Genomic DNA, 17,480 nt, shown 5'->3' with positions numbered 1-17,480 from the left:
CCTGCTCCTAATTTTCACTCTGGAATGTGAATTCCCATATTTGGTTATTCTTTTTTAGTGTCTGTGCCGTTCTATTTACTTGCATGCTGTTGACACAAATGTCCCCATGTCTTTCTGGGCAATCTCATTGGGTGACTTAAAGATTCATCTTAAATGACTCCTAGACCTACATCTCTTGTCATAGGTTCTTTCTTTTGTACAGTCTAAATATGTATTTCCAACTGTCTGTAATTTGTTTCATCCTGAAGGGGTTTACAGTTATTTCAATATTGAATCAAATATTAAAGGTACTTCTTCTACATGTACAAATTTATAGTGCATTCCATTCTGTGGATTTGAGAAAGTTAATTAAACTTCTTCCCCTGGTTATCTCATCACCAGTTGTTTAATTTTAGAAAACATAAATATCTTCACACTCTGGTCTTTTTTTTTTTTTTTTTTTTTTTTTTGAGATAGAGTCTCACATTGTTGCCAAGGCTGAAGGGTAATGGCATGATCTAGGCTCACTGCAACCTCCACCTCCCAGGTTCAAGTGATTCTCCTGCCTCAGCCTCCCGAGTAGCTGGGATTACACGCGCCCACCACCACACCCAACTAAATTTTTGTATTTTTAGTAGAGATGGGGTTTCACCATGTTGGCCAGGCTGGTCTCAAACTCCTGACCTCATGATTTGCCCGCCTTGGCCTCCCAAAGTGCTGGAATTACAGGCTCTGGCCATCCTTAATGGTCCGTTCACTTATGGCTCCCTCAGACTCAATTTTCCCCAGTCTTCCCTTCCTTTTTGTTTCTGGTCTGTCTCCTAGAACAGTAGGCAGGATGCAGAAGAGTTAAGAACAGAACTGAAGACATTTACATTTTTCTCCTGCCCAGGACTTTCAGTTTAGTACCTTTTTGTTATACCTCATTTTAAGTGGGAATATATAACACAACTAAAACAGAATCTTGATTAGAGATTCGAAGTCTTCCTTCATCTGCAATAGAGCTTTAATAGAAAAGTTGCTTGAATAATATACTCCATTCTGTTGAATACATGTTTTTCTAACTTAAAGGTAATAAGGAGTAAGAAAGCTACATAAGTACAATGTGGAGATATTGATAGGCTGTTCCCAATCTGCAGTAGTGGATATAGGATAAATACCACAGGTTTTCTAGAAAACTGACTGCTAAAAGTCAAAAAAACTTTAAAAAATAAAAATGGTTTTGTATTCCATCAGTCAAATGGGAAACACTCTGATATATTTATTAAATGTTTATTTAAAAGCAGTATTTGTATAGTGCTATATTTCAGGGATATAGAATATCTATAACTAACAGACAAGTTATTTTTAGGGAAAAACTAATCAAATGCTTTATTAATAAGCTATTGTTGAGAACTCTTGTACTGAAATTTAACCTCAACCTTCACCCCTTTAACTGCCTTTTCTATATTTGGGACACAAAGAAAAATCATAAGCCAGAAAGAATAACAGAAGACAAACTAGGAGTTTCCTCCTGGGGGTTAGCAGATACACACAGAGGATAAACATCACACATTTAACTAGGAGGGAGCTGACTAGAAACTCACTCTTAGCTTAAACTCTGAAAACAAGAATTCCAGAGCAATCATTATAACAGCAGGGCACACCAACAGGAATTCATTTTGAAAAACAGAAGAATGTTCTAGAAGTAAAATAGTTTGTGTTCTCAGTCCAAATTATGGGAAAATAAAAATGAGAAATAAATTCAAAAGTTAAGAGAATATATTTTAAAAAGGAAAGCATAAATGAATCATTAAAAAGGAAAGCTATATTTGAGGGCTTAAAGCTCTGTTATGAGAAAAAAAAAATGAACTGGGCTATAAAAAATTGAATCAATGATGTGGAGGAAATAGTAAGTCCACTCAGAATGCAGGTTAAAATGTGACCAATGCTGAGATAACAGAGAGCAAAAAGAAAGAGAATAAAAAGTCCACATAAATACACTTGAGTTTGCTTAACAAGAAAGCAGAAGCAATGGTTTAGAAGCAATAATCAAAGAAATAATAGAAGAGTGTTTTTCTGAGATGAAGAAAAATCAGGAAATTTACATAATGGTAAATTCACATAAAAAGGTCTTTAAATCAGGTCTTTACGTAATAAAGGACTATATTGTACAAATGGAAAACAAAAATATTCAAAACTTCTGTTGCAGTATGTAGCTATAGCTATTGCTTCAAAATATACAGTCCACAAATACCAGCAGCATACAACAATAAGAATTTTTTTCTCACAGATCTGCACATCTACCAGTAAAGCTCTGTGATCTCAGCTTGGTTCACTCACATGTCTGGGAGTCATCTGGATTTAGCAGGGTAACTCTGCTTCACTCCACAGGCCTGGCTTTCTCAGGTGTGTTCCACCTCTCATTCTGAGACCCAGGCTGAAGGGCAGCAGCCTCCTGGGACAGAAAGGGGTCAAAACAAGCAAGCATACAAGTCCCTGCTTGCACCCCACTTCTTAACATTCTACCCACATGGCTGAACTCCTTCAAGGACATTTTATATATGTATCAGCACTACCCAGTGAAGTCAATGAGAGCTGCCATTTCTCATAGGAACTCTAGTTTAAAAAAAAAAAAAAAATTGAGCCTTATTCGTAACTAGAAGAGAATGCCTATGTTCTTTGACAAAATTTAAAAAAAAAAAAACACTAATCCATGTATTCATATATGCATTTAAAAACTCTATCAAGTTAATACTTATGGTTTCTATTATCCTATTTCTAAATCAAATGTAATGCATAAATAAAGTTATTTGCAAAGGAGATAGTTTGAATTTTGTCCTCACTGAACAAAGAGGTAAATCTTAGTTCTGTTCTTTCTTTTCCCAATGTATTATCCCTCCTTTTCCTCCACATTTATCTGTAAGTATAAAAGTATGCATTTTTACTTTAGTACGATTTAGAATTATATCACCTCTGTGACTCACCACTCATGTCTAGCAGAAGATATGCAACTTTGGTTAAATCACTCCCAAAGTAATAAGCCTAAAGTCTTTTCTGGCTTTCAGGAAGCCTAGAGATCAATGACCTGCTAATGAAATGCCATTTGTGTAACAATCCCTGGGTCTCTTATGAGTGTTTCCAATAAATGAAATTCAATGACATTGCAAAATGAAAAGTGGTATCACAAGAAAGGATGTTGGGAATTCCAGATGATGTGTGTGCGTGTGCATGCGTGTGTACTGCATTTGCTTAGATAATTGTTGGAGTTTGATAGACAGTTTGACATCTTTTAAAAAGTAATAATGTATAGAAAGTACAAGTCAGAAGAGGAGATGAAGGAAAATAGACACTTTCCTGTACTGTTATGTTAGTAGACATTTCAATGGATGCAAACATTCTAGGGAAAAATATGACAATGCTTAGTGAACATTAGTATGAATTGGTTTTACCTGATGAGGTTTAAAAATTTAAAACTACATGAAGTTTGCAGAAGGTTGAATTTTACTGGCCAGTTTAAAATGCATTATATCAAGTAAGCAAAATTATTATATTCTAAAATAAGAATACTATTCCCAATAGCTCCAGTTACAATAGATACTCTTTATATATATAATGCTATAGTAGGAATAGGTGTATGCAGGTAAAATAAATAACACTGGAAGCCAAGAAAGAGATTCTCTTATAGACTCTGAACTGGAAACAGTATTAAGGTAGAAAATAAGATTGTGGGCAACAGGGCTTGGACATTAAATCAAGGTAATTTATTGACCTTGAATGTACAAAAGCACTTTGAACGTGATACATTCTAGTCAAGGTCAAAATTCTCATTGATCTATATTGCCTCACCTGTTCTGCTAGACACTTTGAAATAATTACGAACATATTTTTACATGTGCCAAGCTGATTACAGATAAGTGAAACTGAAGTGGATGCTATTACAAGAACGTAGTCCCTTTTCAAAGATATAGCTGCTACTCAGAAATAGTGTTTTTGTTGCCATAAAGGAGTAAAGACCCAGTGGGCTAGGTTTTGGGTTTTTCAAGAAAATATAGAAGAAACAAAGTTTGCCTTGAATTTCCTAATTTTTAAATGTATTTGGTTTTACTTGGGAATTCAGGAACACAAACTCAATTTAGTAATATTACTCAGTATATGATGAACAATTCTAATCCATTCTGTGAGACCTAGTTCTTATTTATAAATTTCATGTTTATATTTTATTAGATTTCATTTTAATACAATTTAAGTATTGAATTTCATTTTTCCCTTCATCATCTTCTGGGCACATACACCTTTCTATTCCTTAGGTACCTCTCTAATGTTTTGGATATATAGTCGTGGTATATATTGTTATAAAATACATGAATATTTACCAAATAGGCATTGTACTTTTGTCTATTTTTTCAAATTTACTTTAAATGGTAATAAGCTATTAATAATCTTTAGCAAAATTAACATTTTATTTTTAATCTACGTTAGGACCCCTTTGAAGAATCCTATATGTCTAAACCACTTTTATTTCTACTGGTACTGTCATGGACAGTTGCTTCTTTCCAACCCCAAAACAAAAATTAAGAAAATGAGTAAGAAGAAGTAAAGCAGTTGAAATAGAAAGAAAGAAGGAGAAAATTATGAGGGAGGGGAAGTAGGGGCACGAGAGAACGAGAGTTACTGCCACGTTGGTGTATTTTGTTCAGTACTTCGTCGATGCCATGCCCAAATAACTGAAAGAGGCGGCCGTTGTGAGCTCCCTGGTCCATCAAGAGATTCAGTGCTCTTTAGCGTGTCTCACTTGTTAATAAACATTTGTTTTCTTTAAATAAAGAAAAATACTTATTTGGTTTCCTGATTTCCTCTGCAGGTCATTTCAATATCAGAGTAAAGAGCAATAATGTGTGATAATGGCCGAAAGCAGGAAGTCCTCCACAGTCATGAGGATGAGAGGTCAGTTTATTTGAAAAGAAAGGTGAGTACATTTTCTTCTTCCTCCTCGTTCTCCACTCCTCCCCCTCCTCTCACTCCACCTCCTCCTCTTTTCTGTCTTTAATTTATGAGACCAGAGAAGGAAGGCACTATGGCGTAGTGACATTGAATTCTGAGTTAGGACAGGATTTGATTACTAATTAGCCATGTCAGCTTGAGTATATTATTTCACCTCTTGGGTTTCATTTTTTGTAGTTGTTCAAAAAATGAAGAGATTGGATTTACAAAATCACATCTACCCCTATGACCCTGAAAATGGGATATTTGAAATATTATTTTATATTTAAGGAAGAGATGGGAAGTCTAAGCAATCCTTATGATCTTGGCTTCTTATTCTGCAGGGTGACCATGGCCCAGGTCTCTAATTTCTGGACTGAAGCCTTGTAAAATAGAAATACTGTGGCTTTTTAATCCTCAGTAACAGTCGAATAGGAACAAAAAAATCCTTATTTTATTTTTTTATGTTTTTGAGAAAGAGTCTCACTGTGCCATCCAGATTGGAGTTCAGTGGTGTGATCTCAGCTCACTCCAACCAACCTCTGCCTCCTGGGTTCGAGCAATTCTAGTGCCTCAGCCTCCCAAGTAGCTGGGACTACAATTGTACACCACCATGCCCAGCTAATTTTTGTAAAAAATTATTAGCTTTATTCTTAAATTTTCCATGTTTGGGGGGCCATGGTCTATATTTTCCTCAGACTCTGAAAATTTTTTTTAATGTGCAAAAGTTACAGTTCCTTTTCTACAGTTTCTTTTAAAATGTGGATCAATAGTCTCATTGTTTAGAAAAAGAGGTGGCCTGGATTTCAATGGAAATTACGTGTCTTTTTAGATATGCAAAAGTTCCACTAAGTATATGAAGATTTAAAGGGATGTATGACAATTTAAAAACTGTTTCCTGTGCTGTGTTGGTGGCTAGGTATTAAGAGGTTAATAATAACAATTTAGCTCTCCAAAGATTCTGATCACAGGTGTTAAACAGGAAGGGAAACAAACACCCTAGTTATTGTATTCTTGATAATGATTTGCAATATTGTTTTTAGTATCACTGCAAACCTCTATAAATATGATTTTAAAAAGTATTTCTTTAGGTTGGAATTACTTCTGTGCATTGACTTATCTTCCTGGGTTTCATTAGCCATACATGTTATACTTTCTTCCTTACCAGTGTTTATCTCAAACTCTTGAGATTAAAGTGCAGCCTCAGGAGGGAGCAAGGAGCTTCAGGACTCTCGCTGACCTCCAGCACAGCGTAGCTGCCTTATGGAAAAGTGGCCACACTGTTTTCTACACTGGCCCCTGCCCCTGCTACTCCTCACTGGGCAGAGCACAGGCCCCCTGGCCCTGCCTGAACATATTAGTCAGTGTTGGCTCTGTACTTCTCTAGGGAGGAAATCCCAAAGACAACCCGCAGCCCCTCTGCCATTGCAGCTGCAGCAGGACCGCCCTTACTGGCCTTGGACTGGAGAAGGAACAAAGGGACCGGGTCACTTCCCTGACACCTCCAGCACACAGCAGAGGTTATATGGAAAGAATTCCAGTCTCTCTTCCCTGTGAGCTCCCACCTGCTACTCTTCACCAGGCAGGGCTCCTGGCTTGGGCCCACAGTGCAGGCACCTCACACTCAGCTGAACATTTCCACTGGCAGCAGCTCCTTGTTTTTGTGCGATGGAGCTCCCAGAGGCAACTGGAAGCCCATCTGCCACAGCCACTGCCGTCGTACTGCCCTTGCTGTCTGTGGACTGGGGAAGGAACAAAGATCCTGAGCGCTTTATTCACACCCCAGCAGGCCCCAGCCACCCTATGGAAAACAGGCCAGTGTGTCTTCCCTGCACGCCCCCAATGCCCCACTCCTCACCAGGCAGGGCCCTCTGGCTTGGGCTCACAATGCAGCCACCACACCCTGGCTGATTCTTCCGATTGGCAATAGCTCTAAGTTTCTCTGGAGTAGAGCCCCAAGGGACGGGCAAAAAGTCCACTCCCATGGCCACTGACAAGGTTCCTGCCCCTGCCGCCCCCAAGCTGTGGAGTGAACATAAAGCCTGAGCTTGCCCCAGGGCTGCGGTGCACAGCCCAGGAGTGCTAAGCTGAGATCTGCAGCCAGCACTCAAGTGGGAGAGGAGCTGGCATCCTCAGGGTACTGAGAGGGAGCGTGGCTCCAAATGCGAGGAAATGCAGAGGAGCCACGTGACTGAGCCAGAGCCCACTCACAGGCCATTTATGAGCCATCTGTGAGTTTGCAGCGCAAACTTTAAAATCAAAAATACTTTGTTAGTAGACTCCCCTGTAAAACTATGGATGGAAATTTAGCCACAAATAAAGACCTTGCACACCACTTTGGCCCTCTGAAAACATCCAGAAATGAAATCCACTGACTGTACTCAAATTACATCACAGTTAAAGGAACATCAGCCCACACAAACGAGAAAGAACCAGCACAAGAATTCTGGCAACTCTAAAAGCCAAACTGTCTCCGTATCTCCAAATGACCACACTAGCTCCTAGCTCCCCAGCAATGGTTCCTAACCAGAAAGAAATGGCTGAAGTGACAGACATAGGATTCAGAATCTGGATGGCAGCAGAGAGCATTGAGTGAAATTAAGGAGAAAGTTGAAACCCATCCCAAGGAATCTAAGGAGTGAGTAAAATGATTCAAGAGATGACAGACAAAAAAGCCATTTGAAGAAGAACCAAGCCCATCTGATAGAGCTAAAAAATCTCACTGTAAGAATTTCATAGTACAATCAGAAGTTTTAACAGCAGAATAGACCCAGCTGAGGAAAGAATCTCAGAGCTTGAATACCATTTTTCAAATTAACGTTGTCAGACAAAAATAAAGAACAAAGAAGTGACCGGGCATGGGGGCTCACACCTGTAATCAAAGCACTTTGGGAGGCCAAGGTGGGTGGATCACGAGGTCAAGAGATTGAGACAATCCTGGCCAACATGGTGAAACCCCATCTCTACTAAAAATACAAAAATTAGCTGAGCATGGTGGCATGTGCCTGCAGTCCCAGCTACTTGGGAGGCTGAGGCAAGAGAATCACTTGAACCTGGGAGGCGGAGGTTGCAGTTAGCCTAGATCATGCCACTGCACTCTAGCCTGGCGAACAGAGCAAGACTCCGTCTCAAAAAAAAAAAAAAAAGAAAAGAAAAAGAAAGAAGAAAAAGATAAAAGAAATGTAAAAAATGAACAAAGCCTCTGAGAAATATGGGGTTATATAAGGAGACCAAATCTGTGACTCATTGTTGTCTCTGAAGGGGAGAGAAAGTGAGCAACTTGGAAAACATATTTGAGGATATCGTCCATGAAAATTTCCCCAAAATCACTAAAGAGGTCGACATACAAACACAGGAAATTCAGAGAACCTCAATGAGATAGTATAAAAGACAACTGTCCTTAAGATACATATTTGAGGATCTTAGTTTCATTTATGTCATGAATCTCAGTTATTGATTTGTGTATGTTGAACCAACCTTGAATCCCAGGAATAAAGCCTACTTGATTGCGGTGGATTCGCTTTTTGATGTACTACTGAATTCAGTTTGCTAGTATTTTATTGAGGATTTTTGCATCTGTGTTCATCAAGGATATTGGCTTGAAGTTTCCTTTATTGTTGTTGTGTCTCTGCCAAGCTTTAGCATCAGAATGACGCTGGTGGCCTCATAAAATGCGTTAGTTCTTCCTCTTCCGTTTTTTGGAATTGTTTCAGTAGTCTTGGTCCAAGCACTTCTTTATATGACTGGTAGAATTTAGATGTGAATTTGTCTGGTCCAAGGCTTTTTCTGGTTGGTCGGTTTTTTATTACTGATTCTGAAACTCAGTTCTTTTTTTTTTTTTTTTTTTCCAGATGGAGTCTTGCTCTGTCACCCAGGCTGGAGTGCAGTGGCATAGTCTTGGCTCACTGAAACTTCCACCTCCCAGGTTCAAGGGATTCTCCTGCCTCAGCCTCCCACGTAGCTGAAATTACAGATGTACACCACCACATCCAGCTAATTTTTTGTGTTTTTGGTAGAGACGAGGTTCACCATGTTGGCCAAGCTGGTCTGAAACTCAGTTTCATGTGCTCTTGAAAAGAATGTGTCTTCTACAGTTGTTCGGTGGGATGTTCTCTCAAGATCATTTAGGTGAAGTTGCTTTCTGGTATTCTTCTGTATCCTTACTGATTGTCTGTCTCCTTTATTGACTCCCAAGGCTGAATGGTGATGTGTCCAACTTCAACTGTAGATTAGTCTGTTTCTTTTTTAGATCGTAACTGTGTTTTGTATATTTTGAACCCTATTGTTAGGCACATGTGTATTTAGGATTGTTATGTCTTCTTGATGAAAGGACCCCTTTATCATTATGTAACGTTTCTTCTTATCTCTGGGAACATTCTTTGTTCTGAAGTTCTGAACTCTATTTGTGGTGATATGAATACAGCCTTCACAGCTCTATTTTCACTAGTATTTGTTTGATATATCTTTTTCTCAGCTTTTACATTGAGATGTACAGACCATTTGCATTAAAGTAATTGTTAATAGGGTTGAATTTACACCTACCATCAAGTTACTTATTTCTCTTTGTCCCATTTAAACTTTGTTCCTTTTTTCATCTTTTTCTGCCTTCATTTGGGTTAAGTGTTTTTATGATTGCCTTTTATTTCCACCATTTACTTATGAGTTTAGTTAATTTTTAACGGTTTTAGTATTTTCCTCGATGTTTATAATTATACATCTTTGATGTTTCACATTCCACCTTGAAATGATACTATTCTACCTTGAAAGGATACTATTCCATAAGAACCTTACATCCTTGTGCTTCTAGTTCCTCCCTCAAAATGTTGTGCTATTGCTCTCTCTAACAGAGATCTATAACATCCACTCTGTTATAGATCTCACAATACATTAACTGCATGACCATTAACGGAATGGTCAGTTGCGTTTTAAAGTGATTATGAATACACATATTTTAAATATTTCCTTCTTAATTTATTTTACCATTTCTGGTGCTCCTCATCTTTTGGGGTAGATCTCAATTTCCATCTGTTGTCAGATTCTTTCTGTGAAAAACAATCTTTAGCATTTCTTGTAGCACAGATCTGCTGCTGCTGAAGTCTTTCAGATTTTGTGTGTCAGAAGAAGTTTTTATTTTGCCTTCAGTTTTTAAAATAATTTTGCCAAGTATAGATACTAGGTTGAGAGTTTCATGCCTTGCTTTAATGATGATATTCCATTATCTTCTGTTTTAAATGGTTTCTGACCAGAAATCTGGCACTTCTTCCTGTGTATTCAATAGTTCCTTTTTCTCTGCCTGCCTTTAAGATTTTCTTATCTTTGATTTTCAACAATTTGACTATGATGTGTTTATTACTAATTTTTTGTTTTTATTCCACTTGAGGTTTACTGAGCTCATTGGATTTGTAGATTGTTGATTTTTATTGTCTTTGTAAAATTCATAGCCATTATCTGTTCAAATGGTTCTTTTTTCACTTCTCTCTGTATTTTCCTTTTGGGACTCTAAGTACCCCAGTGTTAGAAAAATGTTGTTTCATAAATCTTATAAGCTTGTTCTGCTTTTTTTTTTTCCCAGTAACTATTTTTCTTTCTTTTTGTGTTGGTTTTGATAAGTTCTAGTAACATATGTCCAAGTTTATGGATTATTTTGTCAGTTGTGTCTAGTTGACTTCTCAGTCCATTGAGTGAATTCTTCATCTCTGATATTACGATTTTCTTCCTAGCATTTTCATGTTACTCTTTTCTGTAGTTTCCATCTCTTTGCTGAAATTCTCCACCTATCCATGCATACTGTCCACTATTACCACAAAATCCTTTAACATATTAATGTAAGTATTGTACAATTCAAATCTGATAGTTGTCAGATGGAGTCTTCTCTGAGTCTGGCTCTCTTGATTGCTTTATTATTCAATAGTGTCTTTCTCCCCCCTTGGATTTTTGGTATGCCTTGTCATTCTTTAATCAAAACTAGACGTTATAAATGGAAGAACAGTAGAGATTGCAGTAAGTATTATTTATACTTTGAAATGGTCACCCTTCTTCTCTTGCAAATAAATGTTGTGGGTAACTGACTCAATGTAGTCACTAGTTGAGCTGAATTTGGGATTTTGTGATTGCTACTTTTACCTTAAGTGCACTAAGGGTTTAAATTCCTCCAGTGATGGGCTACTATTAATATCTTTTGCTTAGAGTGGGGCCTGGGAGGTTGAAGAGTTTTCTCAGCGTTCCTAATCGATTCTGAGATTTCAGCAGTCACTGCATGCCTGCACTACAGAGGAGATAGCTTCATGCACACAAACTAACCCCACAGATACTCTGCTGTTTCCTGTTACTGAATGCTCAGCTTTTGGTCAATGAAGGCAAATGCACAATCTCTGGGAACAACTTCAGTCTTAGGCAAGCTGTGTACAACTAGACGTTGAAAGGAGAGACTTCTCAGTGTTCTTGCCCCTGCTTCTCATGGAACTTGTATCTGTGGGGCGTTTAAAGAGGAAGAGTAGTAGACTTCTGCTTTGTTGCAATGCAAAATGCTGGGCACTAGAAAAGTCCCCATCTCTCCACCAAGAGAATAAGATCTGGGCCCCTACCCATTCTTGAGAAGCAAAGGGTGGTTGCCTACAGTCTTAGAGGCAGGACCGTTTCCTGACCTGTCCTCCAGAAGCTGAAAAAATTTGGTCTTGTAGGAACAGTGATATAGAAAAATTTCCCAGGTTTCATGTCTGCCCCCCAAGACAGCCAATCACCACCTACAGCATGTACAGCCTGATACATGGCACTCCGGTCTCCTGCCTTGTTCTCATGAACACCCAGAAGAGGTCTATGCAAAAGAGTATGTGCGTGAGAACCATTACGACTGATAGGCACTCTCATCTGTTCTGTGGTGTCCAGGTTTTAAAGAAAATCACTCTAAGAACTCCTTAAGGTTCTAGAATGCTACGAATCTATTGTTGTTTTATTTTCTTTTGGCATTTCCCTCTGCCTGCTAATATAGAAAAGAGCATAGTTAGCATTCTCAGAGAACTCTGTCCTGTGTCTGTCACAGATTTCTTTCCATGCTTCTCTGTTCTAGAAATTACTCAACTTGAATTCTTCTCTTTGAATTTCAGCACCGACGGAGCAAAGCCCTGGGGTCCAGGACTGCTACCATGGTGATGGACAGAGTTACTGAGCCTCATTCTCCACCACTGTCATAGGAAGGACATGTCAGTCTTGGTCCTCTGTGACACCACACCAGCATCAGAGGACCACAGAATACTACCCAAATGGGTATATCTTTGAGTTTTACCCTAAGAGAAACAGCAGCCCACTTAAATTTCTCTTGGAAGAGTCATGCTTCCAGCTAACATTTTAAGACCAAATTTCTCTCTGACCCGGGATGTTGGGTAGAATGTCTCAAGCTTCTTTCTTTCTTTTTTTTTTTTTTTTTCTGAAACAGTGTCTGGCTCTGTCACTCAGGTTGGAGTGCAGTAGCGCGATCTTGGCTCACTGCAAGCTCTGCCTCCCAGGTTCATGCTATTCTCCTGCCTCAGCCTCCCGAGTAGCTGGGACTACAGGCACCCACCACCATGCCTGGCTAATTTTTTAGTAGAGACGAGGTTTCACCATGTTAGCCAGGATGATCTAGATCTCCTGACCTTGTGATCTGCCTGCTTCAGCCTCTCAAAGTGCTGGGATTATAGGCGTGAGCCACCACACCCGGCCTCAGGCTTCTTTCTTTGGGCACAGGGTCTGAGAGGAGAGAAATCTCAGGCTGGCTTTCTTTCCTAATAGTTTACAGAAGCAGGAGGCTGGTGAGGTCCCATGAACAGAAAGCTCGGGAGACCACATGACCACGTGCTTAGAAACAGTACCATTCCACAACGCCCACTAAACACCAATGTGGTTGTTTAACAAGGGAATTCTGTCATTCTAGTCTCCAAGCCCTGAAGTGAAGGTTGTGTTTGCCATTCTCACCTTGGGTCCCAAGTAAAGGATATCTATATCGACATCCAGATCTTCCAATTAGTTTCTCCTCTAACCTGTACAAACACACTGGGTCCCGAGCACAAGGTGTCTGAAGAGCTATGTGTTGCCAGCACTTGAGGAGCAAAAGTAGGAAGGCAGCTGAGAGTTAGGAAATATAGAGATTCTGAAGAGTTACACATGCAGGAAGATGGACAGAAACCCAGTTCTGACCATGCCAGCCTTTCTGCCATGAAGGATTAACAAATACATGGGAAAAGTGTTTTCACAGGTTAGACAATAGGCATGATAGGCCTAAGAGAATTGAGAAAGGGAATCAAAGGAGATCAACCCCATCATTAGCCTGGCATCCTTCTGGAGACCCTTGTTGGACTAAAGGGCAAGGAGATGGAGCCCAAGCCGACCATGGCAGTCTTGCTGAACTGAGGAGAGAGACTGAAGTTTGCGATGTTTCAGGCAGCTGAGGTATTCCAGGTTAGCTAAGAATGAGAAGGGATTTGTGGAGAAAGGAGCTCCAGGAATACGCGTAGAAGTCTCCTCAAGACTTTGGCTAAATAGAAAGCTGCGTATGCACAGGGAGAGGTTCCACAATGAAAGGAGGATAAAGGACAGCTACTGGGAAAAGAACAACTGCAGGGGAACCGTGAGCTTAATGGAGATGCCAGAGCTCACATAGCACTGGGGGATATTTGGGTTTTGACCACTGTGAGAGAGACACCTCAGTGAACATCTTGGGCATTCATTAGAAACCAAAGAAAACCATATTTTGGGAGTAGGATCATTGTATTCCTAGAGTAAAGGCAACTCCAGAAACCCTCAAGCAAACCTTTTTCCAAGCAAGTCTAAAGGGTCCAAATGATCTCCAAGTAAATTAACTGCCTTCCAGAAGAAAACTCAACCTCCTTAGAGTTAAGGAACACAGTCTAGTTGCTCAGTTATATGGCTTTTCTACAATGTGTGACCTCAATTAAAAATTTACTAGACACACAAGAAGCATTTAGTGTGATCCATAACCAGGAGAAAAATCACTCAACACAAACGGACCCAGCAATGATAGAAATGATGGCATTGGCAAAAATATTTAAAATGCACCTATGAGAACTATGTTCAGGGATATAAGGAAAACCTGACCATGAAAGAAACAATTGTAGAATATCAAGAGAAAGAAAAAGAATTAAAGAGCCAAATAGAAATTAAAGAACTGAGAAAAGGCAATCTCTAATGAAGAATTCACTGGATGGCCTTATCATCACTTTAGACATTACAATAGGAAAAGTGAACTAGAAAATAATTAAATAGAAACTAGACAAACCACAGGAAAGACACACACACTCACACACACATACACACAAAGACTGAACCAACTAATCAGCAGAGCCTCAAGGACATCTATAAAAACATCCAAACATTTCATATACATGTTAAGCACGTCACAGAAGGAGAGCAAAGAGATATTGTGACAGAAATTATACTTGAAGCCATGATGGCTGACAACTTTCCAAATATCCAGAAAACAAGAAACTTACAAAGTCAAGAAGCTCAGTGACTCAGATATACAATTCTAAAGAGCAAAACTCTGTGCTCTACTGGGGGACATCATAGTTAAATTGTCCCAGTTCAAAGCTAAGCAGAAAAACCATTTCCAGAAGCCAGAGGAAGGAAAGATCCTTTAAAGTAGAGGAGCTACGACAAAAAAAAAAAAAAAAAAAAGGCTGATGCCATCTCGTCAGCAACAATGCAAGCCAGAAACCATGGAATAACATCTTTAAAGTGACGAAATAGAAAAAAAAGATCAACCTAGAACACTATATCCAGAAATAAAAATCCCTTGAAAATGAATTTATACAAAGGAATATTCTGTACCTCCCCAAAACAAACAAACAAAAATCTAAAAGCCTGTCTGATTGGCAGTTTCCCATAAGAAAAGGTGTAAAGGACCAGGCACATTGGCTCACACCTGTAATCCTAGCATTTTGGGAGGCCAAGGTGGGTGGATCCCTTGAGATCAGGTGTTCAAGACGAGCCTGGCTAACAGTGTGAAACCCCATCTCTACTAAAAATACAAAAAAAAAAAAAAATAGCTGGGTGTGGTGGCGCATGCAGGTAATCCCAGCTACTCTGGAGGGTGAGGCAGGAGAATCACTTGAACCCTGGAGGCAGAGGTTGCAGTGAGCCAAGATCACCAAGAATGCACCACTGCACTCCAGCATGGGCAACAAAGCAAGATTCCCTCTCAACAGAAAAAGAAAGAAAAGTGTTAAAGTTAGGCACAGTAGCTCACGCCTGTAATCATAGCATTTTGAGAGGTCTAGGTGGGCGGATCAGCTGAGATCAGGAGTTCGAGACCAGCCTGTCCAGCATGGTGGAACCCCATCCCTACTAAAAATACAAAAAATTAGTCGGTCGTGGTGACACATGCCTGTAATCCCAGCTACCCAAGAGGCCAAGGCAGGAGTATCGCTGGAACCTGGGAGGCGGAGACTGCAGTGAGCTGAGATCACGGCACTGCACTCCAGCCTAGGTGACAGAGTGAGACTCTGTCTCAAAAAAAAAGAAAAAGAAAAGATGTTAAAGAAAGCTATTTAGGTAGAAGGAATATAATACCAGGTAAAAACCTTAATCCATACTATGTAATGAAGAAGCCTGGAAATCGCAAATGTCAAGTTCAATGTAAAAGATTGTATTCATCTAATTTATTACTGTCTTTGACAGATCGACTCATTGAAGCAAAATGAGAGCAATGTATTTTTTTAACATATGTAAAGGTAAAAGTTTGAAAGCAGTAGCATCAATAATGTAGGGAATCTGTGGAAGTACACAGTTTGTGATGTCATCCATGATGTTAGGTAATATAAATGTGGGGTTATGTGGTTGAATGCAGTAGGTCCAAGAGGGATATTGTGAGTCCTAGAGCCACCACCATCATTAAAACATAGAGGAATAGATTATAATTAGACTATTCCATTATCCAAAAGAATAAAGGAAAGGAAGAGTACAAAATAAAGAAGATGAGGTCCAGGCAGAAAATGCATAGCATCCTGACCGACTGAAACTCAGCCCCCTCCTAAGTGAATTCCATGAAACAGGATGATACACTGGACATGAAAGGCAGAGACGGTTAAGTTGAGTAAGAACCAAAGCCCAGTGAGGTTCTTTTACAATCAGTGCCCTTTAAATGGAAAAACTGAATGGAAAACCAAAGTATGGAAACGCTATACCTGGAACACGTGAAGCAGAGGAAAGCTGGAGTGGCAATGTCAAGATCAGACAAAGGAGATTTCAGGACAAGAAATAAGACCAAGATCAGAAGGACATTTCATGAGTGAAAAGGGTTCATCCATGAAGACGTACCAAGGCTAAATGTGTTGTACCCTAATAAGAGCCCTTCTGATATATGAAGCAATGACTGAAAGAACTCAAGAGAGAAGTAGATAAGCCAATAACCAGTTAGAGGTTTCCTTGCTTCTCTCTCACTATGGTTATAAATCTTCCCCAAACACAATATACTAGAACAAATATGCAAAAAATCAGGCAAAATTCTATTATCTCTGCAAAATGTTGACCTACTAAACACTATGCCAAACTGCAGAATACACATTCAAGTGTGCATGAAGCATTTGCCGAGGTATACCCTATATGTGGCCTTTCAGCAAGTCTCCATAGATTTAAACGAAATAAAGAGTGTGTTTTCTGAACACAACAGAATGAAGTAATGTACGAACAAGGAAAAGTTTGCTGACTTCTCAAAGATTTGGACGTGAAAAGGCACATTTCAAAATATTCCTTGAGACATAGAAGAAATCACCAAGGAATTTAGAAAAGTTGTGAACTGGATAAGAAAAGAACACAATCTATCCAAACTTGTGGGATGCAATGAATGTTTTTAGGGTTTTCTCTAATGTTTGATGCTCTTAGGAGAAAACAGACATGTAAAAATCAATGATTTCAGACTGCAGTTCTCAAAGTGTGGTCTGGAGAAACCTGAGGACCCTTGAGATACCTTCAGAGAGAGTCAATAAGGCTAAAACACTTCGCATTGAGAAAACGAAGATTTTATTGGCCCTTTTGAGACAGAGTCTCGCTCTGTTGCCCAGGCTGGAGTGCAGTGGCATGATCTTGGCTCAATGTAGCCTCCGCCTTCCCAGTTCAATCGATTTTCCTGCCTCAGCCTCCTGAGTAGCTGGGACTACAGGCACGTGCCACCATGCCTGGCTAATTTTTTGTATTTTCAGTAAAGATGGGGTTTCACTGTGTTAGCCAGGATAGCCTCGATCTCCTGACCTCATGATCCGCCTGCCTCAGCCTCCCAAAGTGCTGGGATTACAGGCATGAGCCACCACGCCCAGCCCAGTTTGGGTTTCTAATGCAATAAATACTCATCATGTATACTGAAAAATGAAAGCTCCTTAAGATCCCCAATACTTTGTAAGAGTCTCAAGGGTCCTATGAGCAAACACTTGACAGTTGTTGATCTAAGTTGACAGTTGTTGATTTAAGTTGACAGTTGTTGATTTAAGTTGATCACAACTTAAATATCTAGACAAGAAAAAGCAAATAAGATTCAAGGAAAGTGAATGGAA

At 39.4% G+C, this 17,480-nt stretch overlaps 1 protein-coding gene across 2 annotated transcripts in view; it reads left to right on the top strand.

The window, feature by feature from the left end:
• LOC105487631 (uncharacterized) overlaps positions 1-17,480 on the top strand; it is a 78,062-nt gene that overhangs the window by 11,295 nt on the left and 49,287 nt on the right. For both annotated transcript variants that reach the window (XM_071095945.1, XM_071095944.1), the window contains exon 3: positions 4,823-4,927. The gene's annotated coding sequence lies outside the window, so the exon portion shown is untranslated. The remainder of the gene's footprint in view (positions 1-4,822; positions 4,928-17,480) is intronic.

This window comes from Macaca nemestrina, chromosome 5, assembly GCF_043159975.1.
Source record: "Macaca nemestrina isolate mMacNem1 chromosome 5, mMacNem.hap1, whole genome shotgun sequence".
NCBI lineage: Eukaryota > Metazoa > Chordata > Mammalia > Primates > Cercopithecidae > Macaca > Macaca nemestrina.
The sequence above is the reverse complement of the archived record's forward strand: the minus strand, read 5'-3'. Positions and strand labels throughout refer to the sequence as shown.